General features: G+C 41.7%; 1 long non-coding RNA gene across 1 annotated transcript; it reads left to right on the forward strand.

Moving 5' to 3' along the window:
- Positions 1 to 1,366: 1,366 nt before the first annotated feature.
- On the forward strand, positions 1,367 to 9,868 carry LOC118895701. Its single transcript, XR_005020006.1, has 3 exons — positions 1,367 to 1,603; positions 2,010 to 2,077; positions 8,570 to 9,868. It is a non-coding gene; the product is annotated as an uncharacterized LOC118895701 (long non-coding RNA).
- The last annotated feature ends 2,568 nt before the right edge of the window (positions 9,869 to 12,436 follow it).

Raw genomic sequence — 12,436 nt, forward strand, 5'->3', positions numbered from 1 at the left:
GCCATCCTTTTCACTTTCAACAGGGACATGATTCAGATGATAAATTATATGGTATCCAATCCAAGAATGACGCAAAAATGTATGGTATCTAGTTTGGAAATTTCATCCACAGATGAGAAGAACTAGTGAATCTTTCAGACACAAAGCAGAGGTGGTAAGAAGGGTGCTTTGTTTCTTACATATGAAGTAAATGTAACAGAACGCTAGGAGAAAAAAGAGGAATTTTGTTCGTGGTATGTTTTATGAAGATAGTTATAGTAAACTTTGTAATTAGCATGCTAGATTTTATCTTTCTTTCTAAATGCAGTCATACTTAAGAGATTGTTTTACAGTTTTGATCTTGTTTCCAGGTAAATGGGACCTTTTTTTATTGTTACATAGCGTTATCAAGATCTGTATGAAACCTGCTTAACTATTACAATCAAGATTCTGGTTACCAGGGACTTCCCTGGTGGCACAGTGGTTAAGAATCTGCCTGCCAGTGCAGGGGACACGGGTTCAAGCCCAGGTCTGGGAATATCCCATATGTCATGGAGCAGCTAAGCCCATGCGCCACAACTACTGAGCCTGTGTGCCACAACTACTGAGCCTGTGCTCTAGAGCCCGCGAGCCACAACTACTGAAGCCCGCGTGCCTAGAGCCCGTGCTCCGCAACGAGAAGCCACCGCAATGAGAAGCCCACGCACCACAATGAAGAGCAGCCCCCGCTCACAGCAACTAGAGAAAGCTCGCACACAGCAGCAGACCCAACGCAGCCAAAAATAAATAAATAAATAAATAAATTTATATATTAAAAAATCTGGTTACCATAATGGACAAAATAATGTAAGCAGATTGTGTTACACAATTTTTTATCTAAAGGTTATTTCTATCTGGATGCATTTCTCATTACATAAGGGACAAGAAAACCGGGGAAAATTCTACAAAATTCTTGCCCTAACTAATTATACTTAGAAAATATTTCTGTCATTTCAACTGAAAATATCTCACTTTGTATGTATGGCTGTTTTGCAGAAAATTACTTTCAATTAATTGGTTTTAAAATTAAAATATTCATGTAAATAGAGATACGTAAATATTTTAGCTGTGGATTACATTGTAGAAGCATAATTTGTTGTAGAGACCATCCTCTTCCATCAAAACAGTCTGAGGAAACAGGTGTAGAATAGATTATATTCCATTTAAAACATTGCTTGCTTTACTGTTTTTAAATAGGCTTATGTGAAACTGTGCCCGCTGGGAAAAAATGAAATCAGAATGAATCATACACCCAAAGGTCATTGATCTAAAAATACAGGTCCTGTGAAAGGGATAAACATGTTCAACTTAGTGGAAGTCATCAAGTGAGAGGACTTTAGAATCCTTCCAAACCGTTTAAGCCTCCGAGGTTGTTAATTAATTTATCAGGAACAGAGAAGGCAGCCACTGCCTGGTGCCGTTTGTCGGCGGGGAGCAGAGCAGATGCAAAGTGACCCTGCCAAGGAGGGACCGAGATCAAGGGGCTCCGCTCCGAACGCACGGCAGGGAGGGAGAAGCATCTGCGCGAACACCCGGGAGAGCTGAGCCTCGGTCCCCAGGCTTCTCGGGAAGGCAGACCTGACAGGTGCGCAGGAAGCGCTGGGATGGTGGCTCTGGGCGGCTGCACTTCCGCAGCAGAAAACTAGCTGGTGGAAGCAGGCCAGCGCTGTTGTCATCAGGGCAGCAAACAGAGCCCCCAAAGCGAGGAGAGTCCGGCGTCCCTCCTGTAGACGCTGCTGCAGTTGTTCTGGACAGAGAGGGTACTGCTAAAGGAGCAGGGGGGGGCCTGCTGGTGCGGAAGGAGGTGGCAGGAGTTGCTAGTTTGTCTTTTTTTTAAATTGTATTTTTGTAACCGAGCCGCTAACCAACAGACGACGTTCTCTGATAAGTATGAGAGAGAATATTAGGTATGATTTCAGAGTTGTGATAGCTTGATGTAAACAGTTGCCCTGCCCCACAGAAAGCTAACGGGGTAGATCTCTCTTTTACAGATGCTTCGGTAACAGAAAACTGTCTTTGGATGATACTGCTTCTTGGTGAATAAGTGTACACAAATAAGGTGGGTTTATCAATGGTGGGGCAGTGAGATCTGTTTACTCTGGGGGCAGGCTGTTTAGGGACATGTCGTTAGCGAGTGAAAAATAATAATAAAACCAATAAAAGTCAGGGTGACGTTTATTATCACTGTGCTGGTGATTATTAACATTATCGGTAATAAAATACTCTTCCCTGTCAGAAAGAACCCTGCCATCCTCTGACTTCCTCGAGCTCCAGTATTTCCTCGGTATCCGCAGGGCACCGGTTCTAGGACGCCCGCAGATACCAGAATATAAGTCCTTTATATAAAACGGCCCCCCGGTATCCACGGTTCCACATCCATGGATTCAACACATCAAGGACCGCGGATATGGAGGGCCGACTGTACGTATATGTGTGTCCTGTACAGAAAAATCTGCAGACACACACACTCACATACAAAGGACCACATGGAGATCTAACTTTATTGAGAAGTTTATTCACATTTAAATTGGCAAAATGACCTTCTCAAGTTCAAATATAACCCGGTCCAGGGCTCAACACTAGTCTGCCACAAAATCCTATTGTCTCATTGAAAGGATAACAAAAATATATATATATATTTTTTAATTTAATTTATTTTTTTTTTGTAATAGAATCTCTCCATAGGGTTGATCCCTTAAGTCTGTGAGGTAAATCTCCAATTAGTAGATGAGAATATCACAGATTACGGTTAATAATTTTCCCAGTGTCATACAGTTAGTAAACTGTAAGGTAGGAAATTTAATTCAGGTCTTCTGAATCTAATACTTTACTATGATTATAATAAAATATTATTTTAGTAAAGTGTTTTCACAAATTCAGTGATTTTTTAATTAAAATTTTCTCTCTTAATATAAGTAGATATTTAAAATTCAACTCATTTTCTTTGACATATAGAATCAAGGGAAAAAACTAATTTTATTTAAATTCTAATCAAGTTTTCTTTGCTCTAAGACATGTGAAGTCTATGAAATTGCAGATGCCGCAAAATAATTTTTTATTTATGAAGACATAAATATAAAATACTTACAATCACAAGTGTATATATATCCTCACATCTGTCGTTGTGTGTGTATGTGTATGTTTCTGCTCCCTACTATACACTTAATCAGTCAATAGCACATGGGCTCTGAGCTGTTAATATTTAGATCTTGGAATGAGTAGAACTCAAGAAATGCATTTTCACAGAGACTACCAGAGGATAATTTCTGAAACACCTAACTGACAAATACAAATCTCTAAAATATTCAGCAATAGCGAATTTGTCTTCCATAGTGAATTCTTTTTTTTAAATTTATTTTATTATTATTTTATTTATTTTTATTTTTGGCTGTGTTGGGTCTTCGTTGCTGCGTGCAGGCTTTCTCTAGTTTCAGTGAGCAGGGGCTACTCTTCGTTGTGGTGCACAGGCTTCTCATTGCGGTGGCTTCTCTTGTTGCGGAGCACGGGCTCTAGGTGCGTGGGCTTCAGTAGTTGTGGCTTGTGGGCTCTAGAGCGCAGGCTCAGTAGTTGTGGTGCACGGGCTTTCTTGCTCCACGGCATGTGGCATCTTCCCAGACCAGGGCTTGAACCCGTGTCCCCTGCATTGGCTGGCGGATTCTTTACCACTGTGCCACCAGGGAAGCCCAATAGTGAATTCTTTTAGTCTAAAAAATGAGTCTAATTTAATTAGTTTTAGAATAAGCCTAGAGATAATTTTGGATGTATTAAAAGAAGCATTACATAATCACTGCAGTGAAGAACTCATCGGTGTATACAGTCAACGGGGAAAATGGACAAGTAAACCTACATCTACCTATCCTTTTGTTCAGTGCTCTGTTCAAGGAGCTTTGGCAACATGGGAGAAGGTCATCCACATCCAATCAGGTGTCATGGAAAGTGGTCTGATCTGGGTTATGAAGGTGAGAGTTTCCTTTCTAAAGGGGGGAAGGGGGAGTAAGAAAACTGGTGACGGAGACAGAGGGGACTGTCGTAGATGTCATGAAGGTGTCGTAGAGCATGGTAAGTCTGGGGAAGCAAGTTGGTCACGGCCGTATCACAGGTTGATCAATGTAGAGGAACTGGAGCTGGGTGATGTGGAAAGTAGACAGATCCAGAGTGTTAAGAAAAGGAATTTGAATTTATTTTCTATCTGTGGGGAAGAAAGGCAAAAGCTGATAATTCTCCTCCAAAATCTTTCTTTCTGGGTCATCACCTCTCTCAGGACAGGGTGTCGCCACGTGACTGAGTTCCAGTGAATGGAAAGGGCAGAGACAGATGTCCCTCCTGTGGGTGTGTCCACTCTCTTTCCTCCGCTGGCCCCCTGGGATGGTGACGCTCTGAGCATTGTTGGACGCCATGTGTTGAAAGTTCCAGAACCTCTACTGGCCTGATTGCTGCCACTAACTCTTGACCTAAACTATTGCGTTACCAATGTGCGGTTATTACGACCAGGCCTAGTTATTAAAGAAGTTTGGACAACCCTAACTAAATTTGGAATACACTGGTATATTTCAATCTGGGTTGTGTTATAATCAGACTGTACTTTGGAATTATATCTTTAGCAGCAATGATAAGGATGGGAGCGAATCACTTAGGAGGCGACTGTGATAGATTTGGTGAGGACCTGGACTGAGAAAGACAGAGAGTTTTATCTGATGGACAGAAAGTTTCCCACCTTAACCCCCTCCTCCTCCCTCCTTCCCTCCCTCATTCCTTCCTTCCTTCCTTCCCTCCCGTCCTTCACTTCTTTTTAAATCTGAGAGATATGGTGATATATATCTGCCAAATAAAAAAGCAATGGCAATTAATATAAATGGAAAACTTGCAAACCCAAGATCTTTAGCAGGTGAATCTGTAAGAGCTGGTGATTGACTGGATGTGGTAGATGAATGACACAAAGAAGTCTAGAGTGACCCACAAGTATGGCTTGTGTAAGTGATGAGACACTGTGTAGGAAATTTAGAGAAGGACCATGACTGAGATGCACAGGGAATAAGTTAAGTATTGAGCACATTGACTTTGATTTGGTGCTAAAGCACTGAAGAACTGAGGAAGACATGTCTAAAAGATAAGTCGATTTGGAGTTTAGGCAAGAGGTCTGGGCTGTTGATAACTTTGTACTGTTATCTTCGTGTGAAGCAATGAAAACGGCTGAGGGAATGGCACAGGCCCTCAAGCTGGCAATGGGAAATACTGATTTAAAGACGGACAGAAGGAAAACAGATGACCTCAGAGAGTGAAAGGAGTGGCCAGAAGGATGGGAGAAAAAGCAAAATAGCAGGAGATGAATCACCAAAGCTAAAGAAAAAGAGAATTCACGGTCCAAAATTCCACAAAGAAATTCAGATAAGGACTAAAAATAGTTCATTAGATAATACGTCTTGAAGGTTGACCTTACAAAGAGCAGTTGGCATGCAGTGGTGGTGACAGAAGCCCCAGAGGACTAAGCCACGGCGGATGAAGGGCTCTACAGGACAGACAGCGACCTCAAGCAGCGGATGATTGGATCACAGCGGCAGAGGGATGTTGAGTCAAGACAGAGATGAGAAGTTTTCTTTTGAATTGAGGACCCTTTACCATATTTACACTGTGAGAGATAAGAACAGTTCTGCAGATCTAGAGGGGGAGGTGCTATCTGATGGGTTAAGTCTCTAAAGCCAGGGAGGAGAAGGGTGTGTAGGTTTCCCTTGGGCAGGAAGTGATGCCTCTTCCTCCCTGAGAGCGAGGAAAGTAAGAGCTGAAGTTTACACAGATTACGTAGCAAGACATTCAGGAGAGACCTCCTTTGAAGGTTTCTCTTTCTGTGATAAAGGAAAAGAAACGAGTGAAGGGAAAATGAAATGATATAGAGAATGAGACTGTCAATGAGGGAGAAGGTGATGGGATTGTAGATCTGGACATTTGTGGGAAAGCACACTGACCAGGGCATAAAGGGATTTGCTGGGTTGCACTGAGCACCCAGATGGGGCTGGATACCACGGCTTTGCAGGGCCACCTATGTCCACTTGTGTGATTTTCTCCAGCCCAGCAGGATAGTTGGGGACACACTACCAGCACACCCAGGTGATGGTTTCATTCCAGGCTGAGGCTTGCAGGGCTTTTTAGGGGAATGAACAGGGCAGAAAAAGAGGTAAGTAATGCTGAGTGGGATCTCCGCTAAAATGTCCTGTATGAATATTGTTCATAACGTCAGCCAATAAATTGCTTTAGATTGTGTTACGCACAGTGTGGACATAATGAGTTGGCACACAGGGTGGAAATGCAGTACCAGAGGGACAAAAATAAAAGCCTGTTTTAATGACTGACTTTTGGTCCATAAAACTTTATTTGAGATGTTAAGGGCTAGCCAATGTATTTTACTGCAGTCTTTAAGTGGGCATCTGGTACTGCCCTAAACTAACATTTATATTTCTAACAGCTTTCCAAAAGACGACCGCTAATTCCATCCTGATGTGCTGGTTCGCCTTTCTATAAAAACAGCCTAAGTTCTTGAACTTGAAGTGGGGATAACATATTTTTGCTTTTCACATGTCATGGGTTTTATTTAGCTCCATCTTGCTCTCAGGAAAGGACAGAGTACCAGAGGGAATACATATGTTTTTGAACATTTTTCTCTTGGCTTTCTTAGCTAACCTACTGCTCATGATGCAAAATCATTCTATCTGATATAAAACCGTCAGTGTGCAAAACTTCATAATCAAAAAGAGCATGGTGCTAAATTTAAACTGGGAAAGGACTTTACCATGGAAGAGAGATTCTATTTTGTGCTCTTAGTAATAATGGAGAGTGACACGTCTTTGCCACTAGCTGGCTTTTCCTGTTGCTTCTGTTGCCAATAGCCACACTGCTCTATGGTGAGCTTAATGGATGGTGACACATATTGCTGCTTATGTTAACATAAATTCTTTTGACTCCCCCCCCCCCCCTTATGAGTACGGGATGGGATGCAGATGTTTCTTGTAGTTTTAACTGTGTGCCAAGCCAAATATCACTTATGTTCTTACTGATTTATGTGAGAGCCTGTTCACTTGTGCCATGTGGCTGTTTAGTGTTTTGCATGTTTATAAATGTCTTTGTGGACATACATGTGTGTATAATATGTAGGTCGGTTTACATGCTTTGGGGCCAAAGTCCTAACATTAATTACTGTAGTTGATAAAAATAACTGAGCAGTTATTGAGCACTGCTGGGCCAGTTGCAGTGCTAAGTCAGCTGCATATGCTAGAAACCCAACATTTCACCTTTACGGATGTGGAAACTAGGAATCAGAGGTAAGGTCACAAAGCTACACTCTATCTGGTATGTTAGGGCCAGAACTGACCCTAAAGTCCAGGTTTTAAACATACACCCAATTATTCTTCTTAAATTATTCTCAAACTAGCTTTTAAGATTGACTGCAGGTAATCAAAGCAAAGAAAATGAATCCCACTTCCCAAGCTGTATATACTTGAATTTTGTAATCTGTGTTATCAGATAGCAAAGGTTTGTTAACACTTGTCTGCACCAAATTATACCATTAACCTTTCCGTGGGAAAAATAGCTATAAATGTAAGCATAATTTAAAGCTATGTTCTTCTCATTTTTAGATGATTAATTAATTTAATTATACGTATCACCTTCATTTGCCTTTTATTTATAAGACACATGCTCAAAGATTAGGAAATTTTACATGAGAATCAAAAGTCAACAACAGTTGAATTATCTAGTCAATTTAACTGTTATGTTGAAGGCTATTGTGTGGGGTTCTAAGACCTTCAAAAGAAAGCTACTTTCTGAAAGGGAAATAAGAAGAAGAAGTAATACTTAATCCTTCAGGTTGATCAGTAGGGAAATGTCCCCCGTAAACTATGATTTATAACTATACTGGTGATTAAGATTTGAAAATATAGAAAAATAAGGTGATATGGTTTATGGCCTTCTGACTGGAATGCACGCGGACATCAGTCAGAAACAATATTCTGCAAAAAAGGAGAAAAACACTTTTATATGTTTGGTTTCGTTGTTGAATTTCATGATCAAAGTTCTGTGAACAAGATATTATTGCTCCCATTTGAGGTGAGGAAATTGAGATTTGAAGAGATTTTCCTCAAGATCACAGAGCAATAATTTGACTCTAAGGTCATGCTTTTAATCCCATCTCCATGCCACTTTCCATGGATTATATAAAAAAGAGCATTTGTCAGTAAGGGTGTTTTATTGTGTCTTCAGTGCTGTCCATCAAAAGTATTCTAGTTTGCTTGGTAGTTGTACCCTTATCACATTAAAAATGCTTGCGTATTTTTTGATGAACTTGATAAAATTGCCTTTTCATAACTTCCCAATCCCATGATGACAAAGTAATTTTTAGACGGTAATTTTACTATATACTTTCCTATTAGGTGAAGGATGCATGAACCGTTTACAAGAGTAAGAATTGGAATTGGCTTTATATAACAATGTTTTATAAAATGTCTCTGTTTTCCTTTGCCTCATTGCCCCTACGTTAGGTGACAATATGTCTCTTTACCTGCAGAGCTAAGCACCACCTTCTGAACCACCGTGACCATCAAGGGACCACACCCCTGCGCAGGCTGACTTGCACTTGTCCTTCTACTTTTAACTTCTCTGCTTTTTTAACTCAGTGGGTCACACAAATTAATAATGAAAATAGATTCTCATTCATTTTTGTTGGTCAAAACCAAATCAAAGGTGTGTGAGAAAGAAGGATTATGGAGAATTATGCCTGAAGTCAGAGGAGCAGGAATCAAAACGTGCAGGACCTACTTCTCTTCAGATCCAGTTATTTGAATCATCAGTTCCTCCAGACCAGAATTTCCCAGGGCAGTGGGAGAAGCTCTTGGTGATAAAATACCTGAGCATGTTATTATGGACACTGAGTATCCTTTAAAAATGGTCATTTAATTTCTTGTTGAAAGCTGACAAATTCCATAGAAAATATTACACACTCTTGTTTATCAAAATGCCTGTCCCTCTGCTAGACAAAATAAGTCTCCAACTAAAGTACAGTTCAAGATGACATGGAAGAGAATTTTTCTTAAAGAAGTTGACGATGTGTGGTATCGATTTACTTTTCATTCTCCAATTATAAACAATTTGCATTTATTTTTTTCCTGATAGTGGAAGGAAAATAGTAAAGAAAACTAATTGAGTCATACTTGCTGGTCCGTTTTTATTTCAATTAAGCTAATAGAGGGCAAGTTAGCTGGAGAGTAGGGTAAGGTTGACTAGAATTACCATCCCTAAAGGCAACAGTCAGATTATTTTTACCCTGATCTGCATTATCCTCCCCCCACCAGCAAAACCAAATTCAGCTCCTTTGCAGGGGACGCAGTGGTGCAGAGCGGTGAATCATCCCGGACTAAGTTTCTTCTGACATCTCTGTGCCTCAGCTTCCTCGTCTGTCAGGAGGAATAGTACCAGACGTGTTGTGATTTTTATGTGAATAAATGTTTGTGCTACTTATATGTTGGAACCCTATCCCCCAGTGTGACAGTCTTAGGATGTGGGGTCTCCGGGAGTGGTCAGGGTTAGGCGGGGTTGCCAGGATGAAGCCCTCGGGAACGGCATCAGTGCGCTTCTGCTAGGAGAGTCGAGAGAGAGCTGAAGCCCTAGCCCTCTGCCGTGGGAGGGTAGGAGAGGGTGGCAGCCTGCGGTGTGGACGAGGGCCCTCACCACAATCCAGCCGCGCTGCGTCAGTAACCGCTGTGTAGAAGGCACACAGTCTAGGCACTTGGTGAGGGCAGCGACACTAAGACAAAGGGTTATAACGCGCTCAGAACGGTGCTTGGTCCAGAGGGACTTTGCCCCTGAATGTGGGATTTTAGCAGCTTCTCTTCACTGAGAAAAGGGCAGAATTTGCCTTGTGTTTCCATTTGTCTGATCACAGCACTGGCCCGGAATCAGCTGAGATAAGGAATACGGACTTTCACCGGCGTCCCCTCCTCTGCCGCCCCCTCCCGCCGCGATCACTGCGCTCTTTCCACGACCGCTTCACATGCGCCTCCCGGGGCCTTCTCACTACCTGTTGCTTATTCCAAGGAGGTACTAGTTTCCGAGCTGCTGTAACAAGTTGCTACCAAGTTGGCGGCTTAAAACAGCGGAAACCTATCTTCTCACAGTTCGGGAGGCCAGAAGTTCAAACTGAGGCGTCAGCACCGCCATGATCCTTCCAGAAGCTCCAGGGGGAAGCGTCCCTGTGTTCTTGCAGCCTCGGGTGGGTCCTGGCGTTCTGCGGATTGTGGCAGCATCACCCCAGGCTTCAAGGCCAGCGTCTTCAAGGCCAGCGTCTTCCAGGCCAGCGTCTTCCAGGCCAGCGTCTTCAAGGCCAGCGTCTGTGTTGCTCTTCACGTTAATTAACCCTCTCTTCTCCTGTCTGTGTAATCTCCCTCTGCTTCTCTCTTATAACACTTGCGACTAGATTGAGGACCCACTCACTTCGTGCAGGATAATCTCCCCAAATCGAGATTGTTAACTTAATCACATCTGCAAAGGCCCTTTTTCCTGGTAAGGCAAGATTTACACATTCCATTGACTAGTATCTGATACCTTTGCTTTTGGGTGGCCATTATTCGGACCCCTACATAGGTGACCTCTTCTTTAAATCCACAAATGTGTTGATATTTTTCTAATGGCACTAATCTCATTTTTAAAAATAATTATGTGTCTAAACTAAACATGTGTAATTGCCTGTTACACTGTGGGTTGGATGAAAGGAAAAAAGTGTGTCCTTTTTTATCTCTGTTTTCTATCTATCCTCCATAATAACAAGTTCAGAAACTTGCATATGGCTATCAATTTTTATTTAATTACATTTAATAAGCTTTACAATTATAAATATTCCTTATGGTGACTGATATTGAAAATATAATTTACTCATTTTTGTTGTATTCTAAATCTGCTTTTGTTATATTCAAGTGCTAAGCCTTAGGTTTACCAAAACAAGAAGACCAGGTTCTTATACGCAAAGAGCCCACAGCCTAGTTGGAGAGACGGACAAATGAGGAAATGATCGGGAACAAATGTGAGGATGCTAAACACGCAGGGAAATCAGAGAGAGACCCTCCCCGGGGGTCACATATCAACTCAGAGCACAGGCGGGCCTAAAACTGCTTCTAATATAACCTGCAGAGAAATCGGAGAGAGGCCCTCCCCGGGGGTCACATATCAACTCAGAGCACAGGCGGGCCTAAAACTGCTTCTAATATAACCTGCAGAGGTTACATCCAATTCGCATATTTCTGATCACTAAATACTAGAATCTTGATTGACAGACTGAACATTATTCATCTGAAATGTGTATAATGTGTAATTAAAATCTAACATGTTAGTGAGTGTGATCCTAGTTCTTTGAGATATTATGCAGAATAAAGGCCTCCTCACTTTCTCTTTCTTTCTAAAAATATAATTCCATTTGGCTACAATGTCTTGTTCTTTGCTGAGATGATAAACAAGCACCTTATATCTTGGTTTACTGACTTATCTGCCTCCATTGTAAAAATAATTGTGTCCTCACAGGAGAGTAGAATTGTCTCACAATCTCTACTCAACCTTCTGAACTCACCCTCAAGTGAAAATCCAAGTGGGATGAAAGAGCCCTGGTCTCTTTCCTTCTGATCCTCCGGTAATTGGCTCTGTGATGTGGGGAAACACAGTGGCTACTCCTCTCGTGATAGGCCTTTTAGAGTTTTTTTCTCCAAGGGGCCTAAAGGGCATTGACTTTAGTTCAGAGGGATTGCAGAGGTATGGGAATTACATTCTGGTTACTACTATATTTTCATATATGACAATTTTCTCTTCCAATAATTTATTCCCAAATGTATAAACAACAAGGATAATCTTTTTATTTGTGGCTTTCAATCTTAATAGACTTATTACATCCTGATTTTTACTACATTTTATAATACTTTTGCTCCCTTCACTCAAAAACATCTTTTATTCTGCGTGTCTCTCCCTGGTAAAAAGTTCTAGATAACAATAAATACAATAAACCCGTTTGTTTTGAACATTTTTGTTAAAGAAAACTTTTCCTTGACGCTTTTTGTAAAGACGGTATGGAAGACTTTACTCTAGGGGGTCCCTGAGCTAGAGAGCAGGCTCAGCTCCTGACGAAAGAAACGTGAGGACTTACGCCAGGGCCAGGTAGGGGTCAGTGCGGGGATTACTAAGAGGAGCATGCAGGCGGTGGGGATTCTGGCTAACCAGCCTGGCGGGATTCTTGCTGAAGGTGGCTCAGAGATCAGATGTCCAGGGTGGGGCATGAGGGATCTGATCAGATATCAAGAGTGGATGATTCTGGCTACACTGACGTAGCAGGATTCTTGCTAAAATTGGACCTTATGAGGCCGGAGCCCCCAGGAGGCTTTCGGTGAGGAGGGGTCTC

This window comes from Balaenoptera musculus, chromosome 5, assembly GCF_009873245.2.
Source record: "Balaenoptera musculus isolate JJ_BM4_2016_0621 chromosome 5, mBalMus1.pri.v3, whole genome shotgun sequence".
Taxonomy (NCBI): Eukaryota; Metazoa; Chordata; class Mammalia; order Artiodactyla; family Balaenopteridae; genus Balaenoptera; species Balaenoptera musculus.